The sequence below is a fragment of the Dendrobates tinctorius genome, unplaced genomic scaffold (assembly GCF_039654945.1).
Source record: "Dendrobates tinctorius isolate UK_male_01 unplaced genomic scaffold, ASM3965494v1 ptg000028l, whole genome shotgun sequence".
Lineage (NCBI taxonomy): Eukaryota > Metazoa > Chordata > Amphibia > Anura > Dendrobatidae > Dendrobates > Dendrobates tinctorius.
Genome location: NW_027361696.1, coordinates 61,680,284 through 61,707,310, shown reverse-complemented (window position 1 = coordinate 61,707,310; position 27,027 = coordinate 61,680,284). Strand labels below are relative to the sequence as shown.

Sequence of the window (27,027 nt, the reverse complement as noted above, 5' to 3'; positions counted from 1 at the left end):
GGAGGCAGGCTCAGACGGTGTTAGGCCCAGTATGAATTGCACGTGATTGCACAAAGGTTAGAAAGGGTACCGTATCCCCGGATAACATGTATGGATAGCGTACACATTCAAAATATATGTCTCAGGAGGCAGGCTCAGACGGTGTTAGGCCCAGTATGGATTGCACGTGATTGCACAAAGGTTAGAAAGGGTACCGTATCCCCGGATAACATGTATGGATAGCGTGCACATTCAAAATATATGTCTCAGGAGGCAGGCTCAGACGGTGTTAGGCCCAGTATGGATTGCACGTGATTGCACAAAGGTTAGAAAGGGTACCGTATCCCCAGATAACATGTATGGATAGCGTACACATTCAAAATATATGTCTCAGGAGGCAGGCTCAGACGGTGTTAGGCCCAGTATGGATTGCAGGTGATTGCACAAAGGTTAGAAAGGGTACCGTATCCCCGGATAACATGTATGGATAGCGTACACATTCAAAATATATGTCTCAGGAGGCAGGCTCAGACGGTGTTAGGCTCAGTATGGATTGCACGTGATTGCACAAAGGTTAGAAAGGGTACCGTATCCCCGGATAACATGTATGGATAGCGTACACATTCAAAATATATGTCTCAGGAGGCAGGCTCAGACGGTGTTAGGCCCAGTATGGATTGCACGTGATTGCACAAAGGATAGAAAGGGTACCGTATCCCCGGATAACATGTATGGATAGCGTACACATTCAAAATATATGTCTATACATCAGGAGGCAGGCTCAGACGGTGTCAGGCACAGTATGGATTTGACGGCCCAGACTACACAGCGGAGGAGCAGGGAGAGGTAAAGATTGCAAATGCTGGGGCCCTGCCCAAGCAAGGGGGGCCCACTCGTGGGCGTCGGTACTGGCACTGGGCCCCTCATAGTACAGCGGTGTGTCTGACGGCGGGTGCGCACCACCACCGTCAGAGACACTTGATTGCACTATGAGGGACCCTGTGCCAGTGCCCGCGCCCAAGAGTCGGCCTACCCACCTGTCCAGGGCAACGGCACTCGCACGGTGTCGTGCGCTCGGTGGTGACCCCGGCCATGGGGGGGGAGGCAGCACAGTTAGGGAGTTTTAGAAAGTGGCATATGTTGATGTTGGACATTCAGCTGATGCAAAAGGCGAAATAGGTGAAGTACCAGGAAGAGGTGGACCAAAGCAAGCCATTTTTCTGTCACCCTATGTGTCATCAGGGGAAGGTGGGACAAAATCCTTGGAAACCCATGCGTGGTTCATTTTAATGAAGGTTAGATCATCCACATTTTGGGTTGACAGACGGGTCCTTTTTTCTGTCAGGATTGATCCAGCTGCACTGAAGACTCTTTCCGATAGCACACTTGCAGCTCGGCAAACGAGCTCCTGTAGGGCATATTGGGCCAATTCAGGCCAGGTGTCCAGTTTAGCGGCCCAATAGTCAAAGGGGAATGACCTGTGTGGGAGAACATCGATATGGGAGGAAAAGTAGTTTGTAACCATAGTTGACAACTGCTGTCTCCTGTCACTTTCCATCGATGCAGTATTACCAGTTGTGTGAGCGGTATTTGAAAAATCAGTCCACAACATTGTCATGAAACCCCTGTCTCCAACGCCACTTCTGCTGTGTGCACCACGAACACCTCTGCCAAGCTGCCCCCGGCCTTTACGGCTCGTGTGAGAACCATCACCGCTGCTGTGTGCTGGGAATGCCTCAAGCAACCGATTTACCAGAGTTGCTTGTTTAATAGCCAATATTAGGTCAAGGTTCTCCTGTGGCATGATGTTTTGTAATTTGCCTTTATAGCGTGGATCCAGGATGCTGGGCAACCAGTAGTCGTCATCGTTCATCATTTTGGCAATGCGGGGGTCCCTTTTTAGGATCCGCAAGGCATAATCTGACATGTGGGCCAATGTTCCCGGTGTCAATGATGCACTGCGAGTGCTGGGTGGAGGAGCACTTTCTGGCAAATCCACATCCCTCCAGTCACGCACAAACCCTGTACCACACCTTGCCACGCCAACATTTTCACTTGCCCCACGAGATGCATCCTCCTCCCCTAAGTAATCATCCCCATCATCATCCTCCTCCTCCTCCTCTTCTTCCTCCACCTCGTCCAGGAGAGGTCCCTGAGCAGACAATGGCTGAATGTCATCAAGGATTCCCTCCTCCTCTTCCTCCTCATCAACATTGGCTGCAGACGCCTGCTCCTTAAGGTGCGTCAAAGTTTGCATGAGCAGACGCATAAGTGGGATGCTCATGCTTAGGATGGCGTCGTCTGCGCTTACCAGCCGTGTGCATTCCTTAAAACACTGAAGGACTTTACAAAGGTCTTTCAGCTTCGACCACTGCACACCTGTCAACTCCATGTCTGCTCTCAAAGTGCCTGGCCGTGTATCCTCCCACAAATGCATTATGGCCTGCCTCTGCTCGCACAGCCGCTCCACCATGTGCAGGGTGGAGTTCCACCTTGTTGCAATGTCGATAATGAGGCGGTGGTTGGGAAGGTGGAGCAATCGCTGCAGCTTCTGCATACGAACGGAGTGTACAGGGGCGGATGTGCGCGCACAGTCTTCGCACCTTCTGGAGCAGGGCTGTTAACTCTGGATAATTTTTGAGGAAGCACTGCACCACCAGGTTCAAGGTGTGAGCCAAGCAAGGTATGTGGCTGAGTTTTGAAAGGGCTATGGCTGCCACAAAATTACGGCCGTTATCACTAACTACCTTGCCTGCCTCAAGATGTACACTGCCCAGCCATGACTCAGTTTGTCGCTTCAAGTACTCGGCCAGCACCTCAGCGGTGTGTCTGTCTCCCAAACACATCATCTGCAACACAGCCTGCTGACGCTCTCCACTAGCTGCTCGATAGGGGGACACATCGTGTGCAACAGTGGCAGCTGCAGATGGAGTGCTCGTACGACTGCGCTCTGTGGACGAACTTTCACTTCTGGAGGAGGAGGAGGAGGAGGAGGGTCGAACGCATACAGCCAACTGTTTCCTATACCGTGGGCTAGGCAGCACTGTCCCACCACCGCTGTCCCCTGTGGACCCTGCATCCACCACATTAACCCAGTGCGCAGTGATGGACACGTAACGGCCCTGGCCATGCCGACTGGACCATGCATCAGTTGTGAGGTGCACCTTTCCGCTCACTGACTGCTTGAGTGCATGGACAATGCGGTCTTTCACATGATGGTGGAGGGCTGGGATGGCTTTGCGAGAGAAGAAGTGGCGACTGGGTAGGTCATAGCGTGGTACTGCATAGGCCATGAGTTCGCAGAAAGCTGTGCTTTCCACCAACCGAAAGGGCATCATCTCAAACGAGATTAGTTTGGCAATGTGGGCGTTCAAACCCAGTGTACGCGGATGAGAGACTGAGTACTTTCTTGACCTACTCATAGTGTCTGGGAGGGTGAGCTGGACTTGAGAGCTGCATATGGTGGAAGTAGCGGTGGACAGGGCGGACTGAGAGAGGGTTGATGATGGTGATGGAGTTGGTGTTCTTTCTGATGGCCTAGAATCAGTCTTTCGTTGATATAACAGTGGGATTCCCTCACTGCTGTGGTCTTGCAACGCCACCTCAACATTTGCTGCTGTGCTAACCGGTGGGCTTACAGTGGGGGAAACAATGTAGCGTTGCTGACTACCTTCGTTGTGATCAGTTGCACATGTGGCACTTGAGGTTTGGTGTTGTGTCCACGCTTGCAAGTGCATGCTGGTTAAATGTCTAAGCATGCAACTGGTATTCAAATTTTTCAGATTTTTCCCTCGGCTAAAGGTCTTTGCGCACTTCTTACAGATAACCTTGGCCTGATCATGAGGATTTTGGTCAAAAAAGTGCCACACTGCACTCTTCCTACTTTGGCAGACATTTTGCGGCCTAGCACGCTGTGATCTTTTCACCCTCTGGACAAGCTGTCCAGCAACTCTTTTGATGTTTGGAACCTGTCTTTGGAGTGCTCCGGGCCTGCCAGATAACAGCTGTTGCGATGTCGATGTCTGCTGTGGATGCTCCTCATCTGAGCTATTGGAAGCAGCACCCTCTTCCCCCAATGGATGCCAATCTGGGTCAACAACTGGGTCATCCATCACCTCCTCTTCTATGTCATGTGCACCTTCCTCTGTGTCACCGTGTATGGTGGTATAGTGTGCGGGAAGGGGCACCTGAGTCTCATCAGGGTCAGAATCTGACTCTGTACACTTCGAGGACAATGTAGTGCTCTGAGTGAATATACCAGCAGAATCATCCATCAGCGGCTGTGCATCAGTGCACTCCATGTCAGATTCATCTTGGCCTGGGTAATTCACCATTTCACTTGATAATCCAGGCATGGTATGTGAAAACAGCTCCATGGAGTAATCAGTAGTATGGCCTGCGTCATCCTTCAATCTTGGTTGGGGTGAAGGACACAAGGAAAGGTGTGGTTCATGAACATGAGCCTCCAATGACGACTCAGTGCTTTTACTTTTTACAACTGAAGAAGAGGAGGCGATAGAGCTGGAGGCTGAGTCAGCAATGTAAGACAAAACTTTTTCCTGATGCTCTGGATTTAAAAGCGGTTTGCCAACTCCTAGAAAACTAAGCGTTCGAGGCCTTATGTAGCCAGACGATGACGCAGGGTCAGCACCTCCTGCATTCGGTCCTATTTTGCTCTTGCCACTACCATCAGATCCACCACCAACACCATCATTACCAGCTGCCAACCCCCGCCCAATTCCACGGCCTCTTCCACCAGCCTTCCTCATTTTTGGTAGAAATGTAGACAAAATCCAACAAACTATATAGTAATGTAAAACAAGGTACAAGGTGTCTATAGGACAGGGGAGATTTTGAATTTCTGCAGACACTTTTGGACACTGGACACTTTTGGATTGTGTGAGCCCCACTGATATCTGAGCGCTATGTGACAGGCTCGATGGCACAGCTGTGACCAAAGTGACTAGAGGATAAGGGAGATTTTGAATCTCTGCACACACTTTTGGACACTGGATGGACACTTTTGGATTGTGTGAGGCCCACTGATATCTGAGCGCTATGTGACAGGCTCGATGGCACAGCTGTGACCAAAGTGACTAGAGGATAAGGGAGATTTTGAATCTCTGCACACACTTTTGGACACTGGATGGACACTTTTGGATTGTGTGAGGCCCACTGATATCTGAGCGCTATGTGACAGGCTCGATGGCACAGCTGTGACCAAAGTGACTAGAGGATAAGGGAGATTTTGAATCTCTGCACACACTTTTGGACACTGGACACTTTTGGATTGTGTGAGGCCCACTGATATCTGAGCGCTATGTGACAGGCTCGATGGCACAGCTGTGACCAAAGTGACTAGAGGATAAGGGAGATTTTGAATCTCTGCACACACTTTTGGACACTGGATGGACACTTTTGGATTGTGTGAGGCCCACTGATATCTGAGCGCTATGTGACAGGCTCGATGGCACAGCTGTGACCAAAGTGACTAGAGGATAAGGGAGATTTTGAATCTGTGCACACACTTTTGGACACTGGATGGGCACTTTTGGATTGTGTGAGGCCCACTGATATCTGAGCGCTATGTGACAGGCTCGATGGCACAGCTGTGACCAAAGTGACTAGAGGATAAGGGAGATTTTGAATCTCTGCACACACTTTTGGACACTGGACACTTTTGGATTGTGTGAGGCCCACTGATATCTGAGCGCTATGTGACAGGCTCGATGGCACAGCTGTGACCAAAGTGATTAGAGGATAAGGGAGATTTTGAATCTCTGCACACACTTTTGGACACTGGATGGACACTTTTGGATTGTGTGAGGCCCACTGATATCTGAGCGCTATGTGACAGGCTTGATGGCACAGCTGTGACCAAAGTGACTAGAGGATAAGGGAGATTTTGAATCTCTGCACACACTTTTGGACACTGGACACTTTTGGATTGTGTGAGGCCCACTGATATCTGAGCGCTATGTGACAGGCTCGATGGCACAGCTGTGACCAAAGTGACTAGAGGATAAGGGAGATTTTGAATCTCTGCACACACTTTTGGACACTGGACACTTTTGGATTGTGTGAGGCCCACTGATATCTGAGCGCTATGTGACAGGCTCGATGGCACAGCTGTGACCAAAGTGACTAGAGGATAAGGGAGATTTTGAATCTCTGCACACACTTTTGGACACTGGATGGACACTTTTGGATTGTGTGAGGCCCACTGATATCTGAGCGCTATGTGACAGGCTCGATGGCACAGCTGTGACCAAAGTGACTAGAGGATAAGGGAGATTTTGAATCTCTGCACACACTTTTGGACACTGGACACTTTTGGATTGTGTGAGGCCCAATGAATATCTGAGCGCTATGTGACAGGCTCGATGGCACAGCTGTGACCAAAGTGACTAGAGGATAAGGGAGATTTTGAATCTCTGCACACACTTTTGGACACTGGACACTTTTGGATTGTGTGAGGCCCAATGAATATCTGAGCGCTATGTCACAGGCTCGATGGCACAGCTGTGACCAAAGTGACTAGAGGATAAGGGAGATTTTGAATCTCTGCACACACTTTTGGACACTGGACACTTTTGGATTGTGTGAGGCCCAATGAATATCTGAGCGCTATGTCACAGGCTCGATGGCACAGCTGTGACCAAAGTGACTAGAGGATAAGGGAGATTTTGAATCTCTGCACACACTTTTGGACACTGGACACTTTTGGATTGTGTGAGGCCCACTGATATCTGAGCGCTATGGGACAGGCTCGATGGCACAGCTGTGACCAAAGTGACTAGAGGATAAGGGAGATTTTGAATCTCTGCACACACTTTTGGACACTGGATGGACACTTTTGGATTGTGTGAGGCCCACTGATATCTGAGCACTATGTGACAGGCTCGATGGCACAGCTGTGACCAAAGTGACTAGAGGATAAGGGAGATTTTGAATCTCTGCACACACTTTTGGACACTGGATGGACACTTTTGGATTGTGTGAGGCCCACTGATATCTGAGCGCTATGTGACAGGCTCGATGGCACAGCTGTGACCAAAGTGACTAGAGGATAAGGGAGATTTTGAATCTCTGCACACACTTTTGGACACTGGACACTTTTGGATTGTGTGAGGCCCAATGAATATCTGAGCGCTATGTGACAGGCTCGATGGCACAGCTGTGACAAAAGTGACTAGAGGATAAGGGAGATTGGATTGCTTTTAAAAAAGCAGTTTGCGGAGCAGTGGGTAAACAGCAATGCAGGAATGTCAGGAAGCCTTAGAAGGCAGCCCAACAACCAACACCACTGATACACCACTATATAGCCTCCCCTTGCACTGCACACACAGTGACTGGTGTGTTGTGCAGGCCAAATTGCTAGCAGCAGAAGCAGTTTTTTTTTCTTCTCAGCAGGACAAAAAAAAAAAATTGGGATTGCTTTTAAAAAAGCAGTTTGCGGAGCAGTGGGTAAACAGCAATGCAGGAATGTCAGGAAGCCTTAGAAGGCAGCCCAACAACCAACACCACTGATACACCACTATATAGCCTCCCCTTGCACTGCACACACAGTGACTGGTGTGTTGTGCAGGCCAAATCGCTAGCAGCAGAAGCAGTTTTTTTGTCTTCTTCCCTGCCTAACGCTCTCCCTACAGAATCAGCAGCAACCTCTCCCTATACTAAGATCGGCAGAAGTAAGATGGCGGTCGGCGTGCATGCCCTTTTATACCCCCTGTGACACCCACCAAAGCAAGCCAATCACTTGCATGCCCTTCTGAAAGATGGTGGTGACCCGTGCCTATGTCATCACGTTGTCCACAGTGTCCGTGGATCCTGATTGGCTGAAAAAGAGCGCAAAACAAACTTTTGAAACGCGACTTTGGCGCGTAAGTCGCCGACCTCGTGGCCGACCTCATCCTAGGGTCGGGTTTCGTTTCATGAAACCCGACTTTGCCAAAAGTCGGCGACTTTTGAATTTTTTCGACCCGTTTCGCTCAACTCTAGTGGAGACGTATCGTTGGACTCTTGGATGTGTGAGTAAAGCACCAAACATTTTTCAAAAATGGAAAATTATTTTAATATTTCAAAAAGACAAAATAAAATAGGAGAGCTCTGTACATTGTTTTATTATTGTGCTGAGTGTATAGTTCTAAGCGCCCTCTAGTGATGAGTGCAGGCAGTCAGGATTTAATAATTGTACTTTTTTATTTTTCGCATTCATTTGTTCAGGGCGTTTAATGGTTTGTATCAGAAAAAGAAAGTTTAGTCCAATTATAAAATATACTGTACAATCAAGTCAAAAAAGTTTGCATACGGTTGCGGGATGCGCTACCTCTGCTTTATATTACCTTGACTGGGGTACGTTATTTGACTCTTAATTATTGTAGATCATTTGATAGATTTCTTTGTTACTTTTAAGAATTCTACTTTAAAGTTTTTCCTATTAATTGGCATGAAAAAAGTCAACATCAACATCTTTTTTTATATGCACTCTAGGTACAAAGTGCTTATTCATTCTCAAGGAAATTGATATTATTTAGAGATGAGGCACAAAATGCCAACCTACTCACCATGACATTAAGGAGGCGTAAAATGACTTTTCTATATTATATTTATGTTCATAGTAGATGCATAAAGAATATTCTTCCTACTCGATACGTTTCCCCTGATCTCCGTGTGGAATCACCTTCCGCGAGAAGCCATTTACTCCCACATCGTTCTAAGATCTCCTTCTAAGATATACAAACTATGAGATTAACTCCTGCTGGTATCACATACATTGCAGAGAAAAATATTTAATATGGCTTGACTAAATGTCAAGTGGAACAGAAGGAAAAGTTTTGTGTAGCAAACAAGAATCAATCACCTGATGAAGCAGCGGTGAAACTTGATGCTTGTGTGCCCCAATGCATAATCTCTAAAAGGGCCCCAATTATAACGGGTCTTTAATAATATTGGTCTTCTCATAAAGTCCAAAAGGACTTTTTGGCCTCCCCCAAGGCTCAGGGGTTAAGAAGTGACTGCAATCCCTGCATCCATTCTAGTTTCGCCCATTGGCGGAAAACTGAAAATCTGCTATTTGGGTTTTCCAATATTACAGAAACACCTCAATATTGAAAAATACATATGTGTCCTTCTTTACCCTTTCACTAAGATCCTCATATCCTGAGATTATTGGTACGAGATGACAATCTTTGAACAAGAAATTTGATTTTGCAATGCTTTCTCAGGAGTCGTTCATACTAAATGGTCCCAATTCATCAATGGCTGTATTTTTTTAAATTAGATTTTCCATATTGTTTTTCTTTTCTCATTGGTTGACCTAGCACCAGACTCATCACGAGGTTTAAAAACTTTGGTGCTCATTAAAATATTGTATTTTTGCCTTTTCTCTGCCTTATTAGAGTGAAATTTTCCTCGATCTTTCTAAAGAACCTTATAATGTCACACGTAATACTACAACTGTGCAAAAAAAATTGATTTTGCGTCCTGCTAGGATACTGGAGGACCATTGTGAAAAAATGCTGAGACACTTCTAAAAGTCGCAAATGATGACTTGGGTAAAAATCTCTGGATCATACCATGTCCACTTTGTTCAAACACCAAAAGTTACAAGGGCTGTGAAAAAAAAGCATAACCATTATGAAAATAGCCAGATCTGAAGCCTCTGTCACTCCAGCTCTATTCCCTTACCAGTGCCGCCTCCTCCTGCCTGACTGACAGCCTCTATGCTGTGTAACTTCAGACAAAGGAGCCGTAAGTTAAGCAGGAGTGACAGAGGCTTCAGATCTACCATAGCTCTTCAGCCTTATTTGCATATCAATTTAAACGCTGATTTCTCAGTAATGGAGGAACGGACTGGCCATGTGCAAGTATTGCTGCACTGGTCTTTGGAAGATCTACATGCACATATAAATAATTTGGAAGGTGAAATTATGTTTTTATATAAATTGACAAGTTATTCATATTCATCCCTTTCAAAATGTGGCTAATCGGTCGATCGACTGATCACCATTGCTCTTGCTAATGGCACTTTAAGCTGGGGCTTTTATACTGCAGTGGCTACTGCAGGTGAAATGTAGTATTACATGGCAGCTATTCAGATGAATTGCAGTCCTTGTGATACAAAGATGGTTTCGTTCATCCAGTACTGGTGCCTCTCCTACAATTATGGCTCAAATAATGGACTCTGCGGGACAATCATGTCCCCCAATAGGGCATATGAACAGGGTCTAGGCTCGTACTGCAACACCGGTCATTTTCAGCATCAATAAAAATGACGAACCAAGCAAACACTACGATCCGAATAAATCATTTGCGGGTTTCTACATGACTTTTTTTTGTCTTGAGGTTTTCGTCAAGGCTTTTTTTGCTTGAAGTTGATATACCTGATTTAGAAAGTTAGTGCAAAATCAGCTTTTATTGCAACTTTTTAGAGCAAAAATGTGCATGTTTTGCTAGACAACGCACAATTTGCACCCAAAATTGCAGCCATACGGTACATATGCGCAAAAATCTGGAGAGACTTCCTAATAAGTCGCGAAGGCATCTGAAAAACAAAAACCTAAAAAAAGGGTTAATCACATATAAAATAGACTTTAGAAAAGGAGCAAATAAAAGAAAAATTGAAAAACAGCAGAAAGCCACCAAAAACTAGACAAAAAGAGATGTCAACGCAATAATGAACCGGCCCTATATCTTGTGATGAACAGTAATAAATCCATTTTGTCTTCTACATATGGGCCCCCACGAACAATATATAACATCTGGGCATATTTGTATTGTTAAAATTCATCTTGGGATGCATGAATTTCCCTTTGATTTTTTTTTCCTGCTCTCTTCCGCTTGATTTCTGCTATAATAGTGCAGGATATTTTCATATATTGCAGACTGACAGATTTCCCTTGATCCTTCCCACATAGGGAGCGCATGCCTTTTGGGCAAAACCGTCTAAGAACCTTCAATGGATTATTGAAACTTTTTTTTTTTCAATAAAACTAGAAAAAAACTGATTTCCTGAGCTGAGACAGCACGGGTCTATCTTTCTAATGGAAATGTTCTCACTAAGCTTTTCATCGGTTCACATATTTATTTTTACTTATTCACACATGGGAGACGAGCTTTATTTGTGTCGCTGTAGAGAGCAGATTACTGGATTTATATGGAGTGAAAATACCCAAAGCATTTAACCAGACTAATTGCAAAGAGATTTTAGGGTTTCATTTTAAGGTGCAACACATCTTAGCTCAGCTTAAGACAGTCAGTGGTAGGAAACCAATTTTGCGAAGGGTTCTCCGTTTTCACAAGGAACAAATGTTATGTCACGCAGACTTCAGCGGGTAGCTAAAAAAAACAATTTTTGGAAATTACGTAGAAAGGATATCGTGTCTAATCTGTAAACCAGCAAATATGGCGTTCAAAACATAATTATTAATGGAGGTCAAAAGACACCTCATGCACATGAGAAAAAAATCAGTTGAGCCTCTCGATTTTGACCAGACTGGCTGAACATATAAAGTGTATGGAAGCCCACCTATTCTGACCCAACAGTTGATGTCTGGGGTGATGATGAGGATCGGGCAGCTGGAATTTCAACAACTGATTTATTTTGTTTACCATAGATAAAAGCCACTGCCAGAAGAGTTTGGCAGCGGTTTTCTCTTCTCTCCTTGTTGAAAACAACATGAATCTCAAAGAGCCCAGCACTCTTTTGTGTAGGGAACCAAGAGAGATAGTTGTCTGCCATTGGTTGACCGCTATCCCATGTGTATGGCTACTGTTTTTCCACTACTACTCCTGATGTCTGTTATCAATCGACGCCGCTGCAGACAATCAATGAGCTCGATAGCTCTGGTCTGGGATGGTCTGCAATATATAGATATAGCCTGTTGGTAAGGGCGGCTCTGTTTTAGAAATGACTTTTCTGTAAGCCTGGAAGATTTTAATGACATTTTCTGAAAATTCTTCCTTCATCCGATAATATATAGACGTTATCTGAGGACAGATCGGAAATATTAAGACAATTTCGTTCCTTTACAAAAGATAATGTTTTGTGGTTAAACCTCCTACTAGGTAATAATACATTTTAATACTAATATTTTCTAGAAAATGGTTGATAAATGTCTTTTTGAGTTGATTTTTTTTTTTGCAGTTCATTCTGTAGATTACACAAATTAGCTGCCATTTAAAGGGATTACAGCAAAAAAAAAAAATCCTTAAATTTGCACAATATTTCCAAATAGTCCAAAAGATGATGTGAACTGTAGCAGTACAGTAATGCACAACCAAGGCAGGGCTGGGTGTAGGGGCGGCATCACCCATGGGGACTAATGTTGGAACCTATGTCTTCAACACTGTCGAGATGTTATCCTGGTAATAGGTCCGATGGGTGATTTTTGTTCCTCCTAGTTATATCTTGGGAAAAAAATTTGTGATTATTTGTTAATTTGGAGGATTCTGTAGATTGGGAGGCCCTTTTGCAGATTCTCACTAGCTACGTAGAGGAAAGATCGGGCACCCTGATTTTGGCCCCCTTCCTTGATGTGCCATATATTACTATCATGGATGCTCCTATGGTGCATATGTCCTTGACTGGAAATAAGAATAACCTCTGAAATATATTCAATGATCTTGTCCCATCTAGTTAATCCGTGTCCATACACTCAGGTCACCTATCATTGTACTAACTCGGCTGTCTCTGTCAGTCTAGTAGACAATGAATGGAGCCACAGTGAGCATGCTGCTCCATTTGGTCTTGGCTATGGACAGGTGATAACCTTTAAACAATATGAACATCTTCATTCCTTCATTTATGTCAGGCTCCCGGAGATACTGTTTGCAAACTGATCCAGTTTTCAGACTTTTCTCTTATGAGAGTGTCTCTACCAGTAATCTAGGTTGGGTTTGAGCTCTGCATGTCTCTCCCAGTAATATAGGCTTCATGTGAGGTCTGTGTGTCTCTATCAGTAATATAGACTGGATATGATGTCTGTTTCTACCAGTAATCTAGAAAGGCTGTGGGGTATGTATGTTTCCCCCAGTAATATAGGCTGGATGTGAGCTCTGTGTGTCTCTATCAGTAATATAGGCTGGATATGAGGTCAATAGGTTTCTGCCAGTAATATAGGCTGGATATGAGGTATGTGTACTACTTAGGAGGTCAAAAGTTTCCATTTTTTGTTTTAATTTATTCTTGCTGCTTCCTGAGTCATCTGTTTTTAAATCTACGACACGGTTCAAGAGACATGGGCATTTTTTTTTGGTGCTAATTTATTATGGTCTTTACCAAGAGAACTTAGCCCCCAGGGAGAAAAACAGATCAGCCTAAAGACACACCCCAGAGGATCCCGTGAGCCATGTCCCCAAACCCTGTAAAAAAACATACAAATTTGCACCAAACAAAACGACCCATAACTCTGGATCCATATGACTAATTCTAAAAATACAAAAATCGGAATACTCCGTAAAGCTGTGGGAATAAAATAAGAGCAAAAACTTGTAACTTTTGACCTGATAACAGTTACTCTTTTAGTGCTGCTATTAGTGATTACTTCCAGCATCTAAATGGTTGAGCAGCAGCAACGGGATCCAGTACCTATCCGATATAGAAAAGCCGGCACTCACATTACATAGAGCGGACTTAACTGTGAACACCATTTTATTCACCTTTACCCAATATATAACATGCATATAGATTGTGTTACAGGTAGACATTAAGCAGCATCAATGGGGGACATTTTAATAGGACCCCCTCACCTCTATATGTTGAGTGATGTTGATTTCTTCCTCCAGCATCAATGACATAAGTAAATTAAAGGCAAACTTTTGGGACAGACTATCCCCAGGGCCAATAATTGTTCTCTGACATAATGATTCAAGGTGAATTGATACTCCCGACATTGGTAAAAGCGACAAAACATCAATTCATCTCTTATGAATGGCGACACCTGAGAACAGACTGTTCACTTTGTCGCTCTTCACTTTTCTGTCGTCGTCGACTGTAATTGTCCTTGAGAGAGAATCAGAATCCGGCCTTTTAGTATTTAGCACCTTTTAATAAAAGCCTAAGCTTTTAGCTCATAGTTCATTGGAGCTCTGTCAGTTGTTGAGCCACGAATAATGAGCCACACGTCCTTGTCTTATTGTGTGGAATTAACTTAACGAGAAACGGAACTATGTGAAAAACGCCAGTCTTTAGTGGAATGTCTTAGGTACAATATACAATATTTGGTTTTAATAAAGCATTACTTAATTAAAAACCCTAAAAATCAACCAGCTACAAAAAGTATATTACTTATGAACCTCAATTAATGAGCATAGTCTTATCAATACAAATGAATGGATCTTTTGAAATTCGAAATTTCCTGAATTTTCCTCCAAAATTCAATTTATTATCCCATTATCTTAATACTGTATTATTCAACTCTCATATGGACATACTCACCACTCACTGGTGATGTGGGTTCTTTTGAACCGTGTTGTACAGTCTTACCCAGAGATATGTAGACATCCTTAGAGAGGTTGCAGACGCAGAATCAATGTAAGAATAAATGTTCTCACCTGCAGCAGCCTGGATTCTGCATATTCAACCTCCCAGGAAGCTCCCACATACGGATTCCGAATAGGCTGGTTTCCACGGTCCCCGTTGGGCGTCAAATCTGTTGTAACTTGTAGCTGCTTTTTGTTCTGACCAAGCGTCAGATATGCCAGATCACCAGTGAGTCCGGATTAGGAGTTTTTCGCCCTTAATTCACAAGCGCTTGGAGACAAAGAGACTCAACACACACGAGTCGTGGTCAAATCACGTTATCTGACGTAATGAAATACAAGGCAATCTTTTATACCATTTACAACAATATGTAATTCTATGGAGCTCATGTAGCCCCCACCATCACCCACCATCACCTTCAGGGTTATACCATGTTTACAATGTACCCAGAACATGTTGTTACTGACTATGGAGAACAAATATGATAACAAGTATAGCTTCCTTGAAAACAGAGACTAATAGTCTACATAAGAATAATTCTAGCAATAATAGGCAAAAGGCAATACAAGGTCTTCAAGGCAATTAAAGTGATATAAAGCAAACCATTAACTCTTCTATATCAGCAGCAAACGAATGAAAGGTGGACATACTGCATGTGCGCCAGCTCAAGTGTCCGTGGGGGAAAGGGGAGCAACTGATCTACAAGTTGCCATTTGTTGGTTTCAACTATCACAGATCACTGTTCTCCCTAATTTGTGTTTCCCATCATTCTTCTCCTTTCACCATCTGACTGTGCTAATTAGACAGCCCTATATATTTTTATTTTATATATATTTTTTTTTTCCTTCAAACTGGTCTTACCTATAACTCTAGCCATCTAAAAATGTACATAAAACCAGTTTATACATGCTTATGTGCATGTGTGTACTTTGCACACAAGTCCTGCACAGGGACCCTTTACTGTCAGCATCCTTTCCTGAATAGCTTTGTGTGTAGTAACAGAAAACATGAATGTATTTTTGTACTTTGAAGCTTTGCTCTTTTTACTAGTCTTTTAGAATCACATTAGGCATTTAAATCGGCAGGGAAGAAGGCCGTGACCCATGCTTATCCTCCTGCAGGCTTCTCCCCTTGCCGCCTGTTAACAGAACAAACCTCCAGACAAACCATTATGGATAAGAAATATAAATATAGAGAAAGGTGCACTAAGTGATTCGGGGGATGGGTAATTTCACTACAGATTACAGTTTTGTGAGTGGAGAGTGACATTTCAATTTCCATGTTGTCCACAAAAGCTTTTTATAACCTCAACTGCTTCTTTATTAACTGCGGTTTAATGGAATCCTGTCCGACGGCAATTGACAAAGCACCAGAACAGGGACTGTACTCCAGTTGTAGTAGGCAGGCCAAGCTGGCAGACACTGGCAGGACTAGGATTTTTTCACCCACCAAAGAGCACTAGTATTTAAGGGTTATTATTTCCTGTTGCTTAAATGGTGCTAGCATATTCAGAAGAGCTATACAAAAACTACAAATTAGAGGAGTTGCCAAGTCTTGGCGATTACTTCCAGCGTGTAACATACAGAATGTTAGGATTCAGCTCAAATGTTTTTCACGTGATTGCAAGCATGCAATTTGCATACAGAGGTCATCTGCAAATTAGCTTCTCATCTGCTTGCATGCAAGTTGCTTACTTGCAGTCGCGTGACCACTGATCGGACAGAGCAAAATTCTAACAGTGTGTCTATTACACACCGTTAGCTTTCTGAAAGCTGCAGCACTTGCCAAATTTTGCCTCCAAATAACTCAATAATCACGTGATCCTAGCATTTCTCATAATCACGCACTTTAAGTTCGCAAAAAAATGCAAGTCCCATTAACACAAACATTTTTTTTGGAAGACTAAGAAAAAATTGAAAATAAAATTGTCACGTCAAGAGTTAAAAAAAAAATTACTAAAAATAGCAGTGTGCAAAAGTGCCACCTTAAAGAAGCTCTCACATCAAAGTTTTTATCCCCTTAATGCCATCATATTATACAGCACTGTGTACTTACAATTACTCATTTTGACTTTCTATCCAGTTACTTCTTCTCTTCTTTTCTGCTCTATGTAGAAGCAGGAAGTCTCATTTCCCTTCAGGAGTCATCCTCCTCTTCAACTTGTGACCCAGCTGCTCCCTCTTCCCTCTGCCAGTGACTTACCCAGTGATGACTCATGCAGAGAAAAAATACTTCCTGTGTCAACAGAGCTTTGAAGGATTCAGCAAGTCCGTTTTTAGTCATGTGATGTCATAGACCTAATGGATATGAGAATATTTAACTGGGTAGAAAGGCAAAATGAGCAATTGTAAGTAAACAGTGCTATATAATATGATGACTGCAATATTGTCATGATCCATGCAGGATCATGTCAGATAAGAGCACCGGTAACCTTTTTTTTTTTCCTCTCTCTAGCTTTGTGCTTAGAGAGTTTTGCCCCCGGTGGCCAGTATGGTCATTGCACTGGTGTGCTTAGAGATAGTTTTGCCCCCGGTGGCCAGTATGGTCATTGGACTGGTGTTTTTAGAGATAGTTTTGCCCCCCGGTGGTGGTTAGTGCAATTGCACGGGAATCACTAACAGGTGTGTTTACTCAATAAAGGTGTGTCAGTTGTGCTCACTCACATTGGTGATGTTGTTGGGCTTTTCCAACCATCTTGGGTGAAGGAAGGAGCTGAGGAGAGTCCTGGAGTAGCAGCTATGGTGTCAGCAAGGAGTTCGTGTAAAGCATGGTGGAGTAGCAGCTATGATGTCAGCGAGGAGTTCGTGTAAAGCAGGGTGGAGTGGCAGCTATGGTGTCAGTGAAGAATTCTTGCAAAGCTTGGTGGAGTGGCAGCTATGGTGTAGAGCTGCACTCAGTTGCTGGACCTGCACTCAGGTGCTGGACTCCATTGCTGGACAGCTGCACTCAGGTGCTGGACTCCATTGCTGGACAGCTGCACTCAGGTGCTGGACTCTGTTGCTCCAAGGCGGCACTCGGGTGCTGGACGCTGTTGCTGTATAGCTGCACCCAGCTGTTGGACACGGTGGGAGGAAGTTGCACTGAGGTGTTGGACTCTGTTGCCAGGAGCAAGTGCATCAGAGCAAAGCTAAGTGTTTCCCTGTTTGTCACTTTTCCTCATGTTGGTGTTAGTACAGCGGTGGGGCCAATGCCTGCACCACCCAGCTCCCTAGTAAGGAATAGGTGTAGGGTTTTCTAGGGTGACAGGTATCCTGATCGGCGACAGGTGAGGAGCCTGTATAGGGAGCGTTAGGAGTGTTAGGGATACTGACACAGGGGAGTGCAGGAGGTCTCCACGTCCCCCGTTTCCTATCGCAGGGCCCACCGTTGTAAATATTTCCCTATCCCCTGTGTCTTGTTGTATTAGTTACCGGCCTGCGGGCCGTGTCACACTGGACAATTACACGTGCCGTGTCCTGTTGTATTAGTTACCGGCCTGCTGGCCGTTTCACACAGGACGGGGTACGTGACAAATATATTAAGAAAATAAAAAAATGCTTCTTTAAATAATGCTGGGCATGCAAGGTGCTCCAAATTTATCTCCTATCCCTGAGATAGGAGATAACATTCCAATTGCTACAGAAATTCAACCACTGGTTCCCCCATTAATTTCTCGAAGAACATATTTGGCTCCAAGGAACATGGCTCTACAGAATGACATGGTGTAATTGGAGCAGAGATGTGCAAGCTCGACTTTTAGTGGAGCACTGTACTCTACTTTCACGAGCAGTACATCTAATATATAAAGCTCAAGTGTGTGTATGTATGTATGTATGTATGTCCGGGATTGGCATCCGCACCGTCGCAGCTACAGCCACAAAATTTGGCACAGTCACACGTCTGGACCCCGAGAGTGTCCTAGGCTATGTTGTGAGGCGAAATTTTAACCCCGCGCGTTTCAATTCGCCAAACAATGTTGCACCTATCTACATAATGGGAAAAAGTGTGTGTGTATCAAGCCCCGCTCCTCATTATGATGGCATAATGGTTGCCATGGCGAAGCTGATGTCATCATAGGTTGCAAACCCCGCCGCTCATTATGATGTCATAATGTTTGACTATGGGATGGAGGATGTGTGATGGGTATATGGGCACTGGACTATGGGATGGAGGATATGTATGACGGGTATATGGGCACGGGACTATGGGATGGAGGATGTGTGATTGGTATATGGGCACTGGACTATGGGATGGAGGATATGTATGATGGGTATATGGGCACGGGACTATGGGATGGCGGATATGTATGATGGGTATATGGGCACGGGACTATGGGATGGAGGATATGTATGGTGGGTATATGGGCATGGGACTATGAGATGAAGGATGTGTGATGGGTATATGGGCACTCGACTATGGGATGGGGAATATGTATGATGGGTATATAGGCATGGGACTATGGGATGGAGAATGTGTGATTGGTATATGGGCATGGGACTATGGGATGGAGGATGTGTGATGGTATATGGGCACTCGACTATGGGATGGAGGATATGTATGATGGGTATATGGGCATGGGCCTATGGGATCGTGGATATGTATGATTGGTATATGGGCACGGGACTATGGGATGGAGGATATGTATGATGGGTATATGGAACACAAAAAGAAAGCACAGAATAACAAATGTGCAAAAATACCCTGCAGTAAAAAATATGACAATAATCAGCAAGTGCTGGTAAAAAGATGACAACAAATACAGGGTATTTAGTCGATACTTTTTTTTGCAAAAGTGCATACCAAGCCACTCCACCTCGTCAAGGTATCTAATGTATTTAAAACCTGAACATATGAACAGTGTCTAAATGAACAGGATTAAGACAGGCACTTCCTAGTATGGGCACATGGTGTAATACGGCGCTTTATATGCATGTCACGCAAGAGAGGGGTATATGGGCATGGGACTATGAGATGAAGGATGTGTGATGGGTATATGGGCACTCGACTGTGAGATGGAGAATATGTATGATGAGTATATGGGATGGAGAATATGTATGATGGGTATATGGGCATGGGACTATGGGATGGAGGATGTGTGATGGGTATATGGGCACTCGACTATGGGATGGAGGATAGGTATGTTGGGTATATGGGCACGGGACTATGGGATGGAGGATAATTATAATTTGTTATAACTATCCACAGTTAGGTACTATGCCCGGGCAGCGCCGGGCTCTTCAGCTAGTAGAGAATAAATGGAGAGAAGGTTGAGCATGCGCATCTCTGCTAAATTCAAGAGGAGGTTTTGCAGACTGGTTGCCAGGATCCAGAGTCTTCTTTACTAGATCATAGGGTGGACCCAGTGATCTGACCACAACCAAACAGGAAGTTGTCTCCATCTCCATCCTATCGAGAGGGGATACATTGGATGCTAGGAATGGTGCTATAAAAAATGTGAACCATGTTCACAAGTTATACCCTTTTTAGAGAATGTCTGATCTTTTTCTGAATGCTAGAGATGTAACCCTGGTACCACCAAAAAAACAGAGACCAAAGCATTTCAGTGACCCCTTTCAATGGAGTGGAAGTTGAGCCTGCTAACTATTCAGCGAAAGCCAAGTAAATCTCTTTTCTACTTATTGCAGTCCCGTAAAGAACAAATAGTGTAGTGGGGCGTATGCTCAACCTTCGCTTCCATGGAGATTGAGTTTTTGGCATATAATAAAAATCCTTAAGTATGGGCAAAATTCTGTTGCGGATATGTACAGAAAGTAAAATATAACTGGTGCCACTCCTGACCAAAAAGGTAAAATTGTGTAGAATAAAAAGCACGCTTCAACTAGAATAGGGGTCTTCATCGGGCCAATTGCACAAAACAAAGTAAAAAGATTGTCATTTATTTCCAACAAGAAGTAGATTTTTATTGCAGAATTTGACAAATGTATGAGGTTTTTTTTTTCAGAGTCTAACCATGTAGACATGTACAGTAGGTCTGAAATAAGAGCTGTATGAAACAGTGGGGCATTTTTATTAGATTTTAGATGCATGAAATCGTGAAAATGACTGCAAAGTTGAATTACACATTTTTTTCTTGATCTTTTTTTTTATTTAATCCTTTGAATCCCAGCCATGCAATATCATTTATTCAGAATCTTTATATAGTAACTAATTATGTTCAAGCCTTCTGACAAAAACAATTTGGAATTGGAAGACAATCCTAATCACCACATGAATTATTACCAGGGCGAAATGAAAGTTTTGACAGAGGGAAGTGTCATCTAGTTGAAAAAAGGGGGAGTAGGGAACAGGTGCAGAATTAATGATTGATTTAGATCTGTCACATGATGACACTCTGGGCTTTAAACCCACATTTGCACAGTTCCAAAAACGATAATACTTGTCCTGCCTGATGCCTTCTGCTTTGCTTATATGGATTTGTGCTCATTTGATACCAAGATTTCCATTTTATCTTCCATACAGTTTGACTCTTCAGGTGAGCAGTGGGCTCGGAGATGTAAATCTTGGCCACCAATCAGTCAATGAACCAGCTCTGCTCACTAGCCAAGGGGAAGTCGCGACAATCTCATGAGAAGACTACAAAGACTTTGACAATGTTTCCCAGTTCAAAGGAACTGGTGCATCTGGAAGAAAACCTGGAAATTATGTGAAACTGTATGAAAGGTGAGAGACAAGGGGAACGAGAGCATGTGATATTCTTACCTGGCAATGGAGCACAAATTGGCCTGTGTATAACATATCCTTTTTGAAATGTTCCTCACATTGAGTGAGCATTCAAGGGAACCTATCAAAACTCAGGTGAGCATTATTTGAAGGGTCCATGACTGGATCATTCTTTCTTGTGAGGTTGGGACCAGTTGGTATGGCTCCTAAGATAATGCACCACCTTCTTATCAACCCTATTTCCTGTCCTATGGTTAGGAAGTATAGGAGATATCTACAAAAATATTTGTAATAGCCCTATAAGAAAATGTTGAGCTAACAATGGGTGCCCCATTCGGGACCCTATTCTAGTAGCTAATGCCTTTTAGCCTCGGTTCTTCCCAATTGCCCTTTTGCATTGGTAATTGGGGTAATGGCTTTGGGGTTGATATCAGTTGTGTAATGTCCCCTGACATCAAGCCCAGGGGTTAGTAATGAAGAGGCGTCAGTCAGACAACCCCATTACCAATCCTGTAGTCAAAAGAAGGAAAGATGCACACACAAAAGTCCTATATTTGTAAAAAGCATTCTCTGACAAATTCCCTCTTAACCCATTTATTACCATAAAAATATAATCAACAGGGTCTGCTGTAATCCAAATGGAGGTCCCACGACGATCCCCGTCTTCTTCATCCAGTCTATCGAGCCCCATTCAGAGAATGAAGCATCATACACTGGAGATGCAGCCACTGCCAATTCTCAAGCTGTGTGGTGCGAGAACCCGGCAACTGTGACGAGTGGTGACATCAGTAAGGTTATTGCAGTTCACAGCTGGTGAATTGCGGTAACCTTACTAATGTCACCACTCGCAACGTGAGAACCACGGTAAGTTCTCACAAACATTACACAACTGACATCAACCCCCAAAACCATTACCACGACTGCCAATGCACCAGGGCAATCGGGAAGAGCCGAGGCTAAACTGCAGAATTGTTGCTTCTAATTGATGCGCCATTTATGGAGCGGCTGAGGGCTGGTCCTATTAGGCTGTGAAAAGTCCAATTTAGGGATGAGCGAGTAGTGAACTACTTGGACTCGCTGTACTCGTTACGAGTAGCTTCTAAGAGCCCGCACAGACCCCCACACACACATATGAGGCTGCGCGGCCAGCCAATCACAGTAATGCCACAACAAAGAAGGTGGTGGCTTTACTGTGATTGGCTGACACATGCCAGGTGGGAGATCCGAATATTGCGAGGCGAGTAGTGATATTTACTCGGTAATATTCGAGCACCGCGAGTACCGCATTACTCGCCGAGTACCGAATCCTAACGAGTATACTCGCTTATCCCTAGCCAATATCCATGGACATTCCCAGCCTAATAATATCAGCCTTCAACGCTCACTCCACTCCAAAGACTTTCTATGAATTTGTATACTGCTCGTTATGCTCCATAGACGTTTTATGAATCTGAACATTGCTTGTGATAGATTTTCCATGAATCTGCACACTGCTCACTCTACTCCATAGATTTTCCATGAATCTGCACTGCTCGCTCCACTCCACAGCTTTTCCTTAAATCTTCACACTGCTTTCTCCACGTCATAAACTTGTTATGAATGTGCACATAGATCACTCTACTCCATATAAAGAAAAAACCTTACCAGCATCTCCTAAGTGTGAACATGTGCCAGCTGTGATAGCTGCATTATATAGAAAAAGAAAACACAGCAGCACTCTATAGGAGCCAAGATATATGCATACACTGAAAACAATGAACCTAAATTGTATTATTATTCAGTAAGATGAATTTACAAAAATGAAGGTTCTTAGTGCATAAATTGGCAAATCCATGGGTGCTCATCAACCGTGGCAAGGTGACCTCCCTCTGATGGGTCCCTGTTCTACTGTACATACCTCTCTTGAGCTATTAGCCTACAGTTAAATGGACAAAACGTGTCATTTCAGGGGTTAACTTTTCTCAGCCTCAGTCTGGTTCAGGTTTGCTATTTAGCTCCGCTGCATCCTGAAGGTGGTGTCAGCTATAGTTCTGCCTTCGGTGTGTTTCTGACTCTCGTATATCCTGATTTATCCTGCTGTGATCTCTGACTTGCCCCGTGTCTATTTATCCCCTTTGTCTGTCCTGACTCAGTGTTTCCCTGTAAGTTTGTTGACTCCCTGGTTTTGACTTGACTTGCATTCGGACCTGCTTTTGTATTTTGTCTTTGTCTTATCCGCTTCTGACCGTTGCTGATTCCCTGGCTTGTTTCTGACCACGTGTACTGATGTGACCTCTGGTTCTTCTCCTCCTGACTGTTTCTGACTTGGCCCGTCTGACCACTCTTTTGCCACGTGGTGGCACTTGCGCTACTGCTCAGTGTTGCTACTCTGTGTGTGCAACCTCTATTCCCTCACCAACACCCCCTGGTGGAGGTTGCGCTATCCTGCACTGTAGTAGCACGACAACATGTCTCTCCCAGGCCATGAGCCTACAATTCAAATGGTTAAGTAACATAGTAAAATAGTAACATAGTATTTAAGGTTGAAGGGAGACTTTAAGTCCATCTAGTTCAACCCATAGCTAAACATGTTGATCCAGAGGAAGGCAAAATAAAGCCATGCGGCAAACACTAAGCTCCACATTGGGGAAAAAAATTCTTACCCGACTCCACATACGGCAGTCTAGTTCTGTGATACTGAGAGAGCTCCGGGAGTTGAACCCTCAGGACCGCGACGACGAACCTCCCTAGGGCGAGCTGGCCAGGTGTACCACCCCCTATACAGGGAGCATTAGGGGCAGACCCAGGGGAGACTATCGCCACAGAAGCTGATACCTGGGGACAACCGGAGGAAGACGTAGGCAGGGGACGTGCAGGCGAACAGACGGAAGGTGGTGACGACCACAGGGGAGACTGCTGTAGCCATGAGGATGGTGGTGGACAGCCAGGGAGGCGGCAGGAACTTGTAGCGGGTGAGACGCTGGAACAAGCAGATGAAGGCAGGAACGGACGAGACCTGGAAGGAAACACAGGAGGGTAACAAATAGGGAAACTAGCGGGAAACCAGGAAAGGTACGAAGCGCAGAGACAGAAGGTACGCTGGAGAGCGTGGACCCGATATCAGAATGTGAAACGCAATTGATAGTCAGGCAGAGAGCATAGGGAGAGGCTGCCTGAAATAGGGCACGCTGGAGAACTTCCGGGTCAGGGTGCGGCAGAGTCATGGACCCATGGGATAGGGTGCCTAGTCTAGGGGGGCGTGCGCCTGCGTACCTGGGAGGGAGCTGAGGCCGGCCGCAGGACAGGAGAAGAGGCACTTGATGGACAGGCGTCAGCAGTTGGGGCGGGCCGAGAGGACCAGAAGTGCCTGAGCGACGTGGAGGCATGGGAGGCAGCGGGAACACGCAGGAGCACGGCCAGGGAGAGATGCGGCAGCGGCGGTCAGAGCGGCAGCCACTGAAGCTACAGGACGAGCAGGAGAAGGAGAGGTGAGCATGACAGCGGGAGCCGGGGAGGTGAGCGTGACAGGTTCCCTGGATCAATGCCCTATCAAGGAGTCTAGTATATATACCCTGTAACATTATACTTTTAAAAAAGGCATCAAGTCCCTTCTTAATTTTAGTAGTGAATCACTCATTACAACATCATACAGCAGAGAGTTCCATAGTCTCACTGCTCTTACAGTAAAGAACCTGCGTCTGTGATTATGATTAAACCTTCTTTCCTCCAGACGTAGAGGATGCCCCCTTGGCCCCGTCACAGGTCTAAGAGTAAAAAGATCATAAGAAAGGTCTTTGTACTGTCCCTGCATATATTTATACATTGTAATAAGATCACCATGAAGTCTTCGATTTTCCAAACTAAATAACCCCAAGTGTAATAACCTGTCTTGGTATTGCAAATCCCCCAGTTCCCTAATAACCTTGGTCACTCTTCTCTGCACCCGCTCCAGTTCAGCTATGTCTTTCTTATACACCGGAGACCAGAACTGTACACAGTATTCTAAGTGTGGTCGCACTAGTGAATTGTATAGAGGTAAAATTATGTTCTCCTCATGAGCAGCTATGCCTCTTTTAATGCATCCCATTATTTTATTTGCCTTTGCAGCAGCTGCCTGACACTGGCAACTAAATGTGAGTTTGTTGTCCACCCATACACCCAGGGCTTTTTCAGTGACAGTTTTGCCCAGTGTTTTACAATTAAGCACATAATTATACATCTTATTTGTTCTGCCCAAGTGCATGACCTTAAATTTATCAGCCCAAGCTTCTAGTTTACATAAATCTTCCTGTAATACTAAATTGTCCTCCTCTGTATTGATTACCCTGCAGAGTTTAGTGTCATCGGCAAATATTGAAATTCTACTCTCTATGCCCCCTACAAGGTCATTAATAAATATGTTAAAAAGAAGCGGGCCCAATACTGACTACTGTGGTACCCAACTGCTAACCGTGACCCAGTCCGAGTGTGCTCCATTAATAACCACCCTTTGTTTCCTATCCCTGAGCCAGCTCTTAACCCACTTACACATATTTTCCCCTATCCCCATTGTTCTCATTTTATGTATGTATCAACCTTTTGTGTGGCACCGTATCAAAAGCTTTTGAAAAGTACATGTACACCATGTCCACTGCATTTCCTTGGTCCAGTCCGGAACTTACCTCTTCATAAAAGCTTATCAGATTAGTCTGACAGGAACGGTCCCTCATAAACCCATGTTGATATTGGGTCATGAGGTTATTCTTCTTCAGATATTCCAGTATAGTATCTCTTAGAAAACCCTTCAAAATTTTACCCACAGTAGAGGTTAAGCTTACTGGTCTATAATTTCCAAGTTCAGTTTATATCGCCTTTTTGAATATTGGCATCACATTTGCTATACGCCAAGTCCTGTGGTACAGACCCTGTTATTATTGAATCTTTAAAGATTAAAAATAATGGTAGAACTGATATACATCACCTACTGGTCAATGGGAGGAGTGCAGATGCAGGCTGGAGGCAGTCACACCTCCACTAATAAAATATAAAGAAAAAACCTGACCAGCACCTCCTAATTGTGAAGAGGTGCCAGCTGCGATAGCTGCATTATATAGAAAAAGAAAACACAGCAGCACTCTACTCTATAGGTTTTCCATAAATTTGTACACTGCTTGCTCTACTCCATGGATTTTTCTTGAATCTGCTTTCTGTTTGCTCCACTCCATAGTTTTTTCTTGGAACCTGTACTCCGCTTGCTTCACTACATAGATTTCTTATGAACCTGCACTCTGCTCGCTCCACTTTATAGATTTTTCATGGTTCACTCCATGAACTTTCTGTGAATCTGCACACTGCTAGCTCTACTCCCATAGATTTTCCATGAATCTGCAAACTACTCGCTCCAATCTATATATTTTCCATGAATCTGCTCACTGCTCGCTCCACCCCATAGATTTTTTATAAACCTGCACTCCGCTCCCTCAATTAATTTTTCCATGAACGTGCACTCCGCTTGCTCCACTCCATAGATTTTCTATAAACCTGCACCCCACATGCTTCACTCATTAGATTTTTTATTAATCTGCACTCAGTTCACTCCACGCCATAGATTTTCTATGAACCTGCACTCCGCTCACTTCACTCCATAGATTTTTCTATGAACCTGAACTCCACTTGCTTCACTCCATATATTTTCTATGAACCTTCAATCCGCTCGCTCCACTCTATAGATTTTCTGTGAACCTGCATTCCGTTCACTCCGCTCCATAGATTTTCTATGAACCTGCACTCCGCTCGCTCTACTCCATAGATTTTACATGAACTTGCACTCCGCTCGCTCCACTCAATAAACTTTTCAGGAATCTGTTAACTTCTTTATGTGCTTTTCATGCCTGAGGGGAGCCATTAAAAAATTAAAATTCCATAATCTTTTGCCTTTCTGATTT

General features: G+C 44.2%; 1 protein-coding gene across 2 annotated transcripts in view; it reads left to right on the top strand.

The window, feature by feature from the left end:
- SYT3 (synaptotagmin 3) overlaps nucleotides 1–27,027 on the top strand; it is a 315,149-nt gene that overhangs the window by 101,554 nt on the left and 186,568 nt on the right. For both annotated transcript variants that reach the window (XM_073570816.1, XM_073570817.1), the window contains one exon: nucleotides 20,924–21,124. The gene's annotated coding sequence lies outside the window, so the exon portion shown is untranslated. The remainder of the gene's footprint in view (nucleotides 1–20,923; nucleotides 21,125–27,027) is intronic.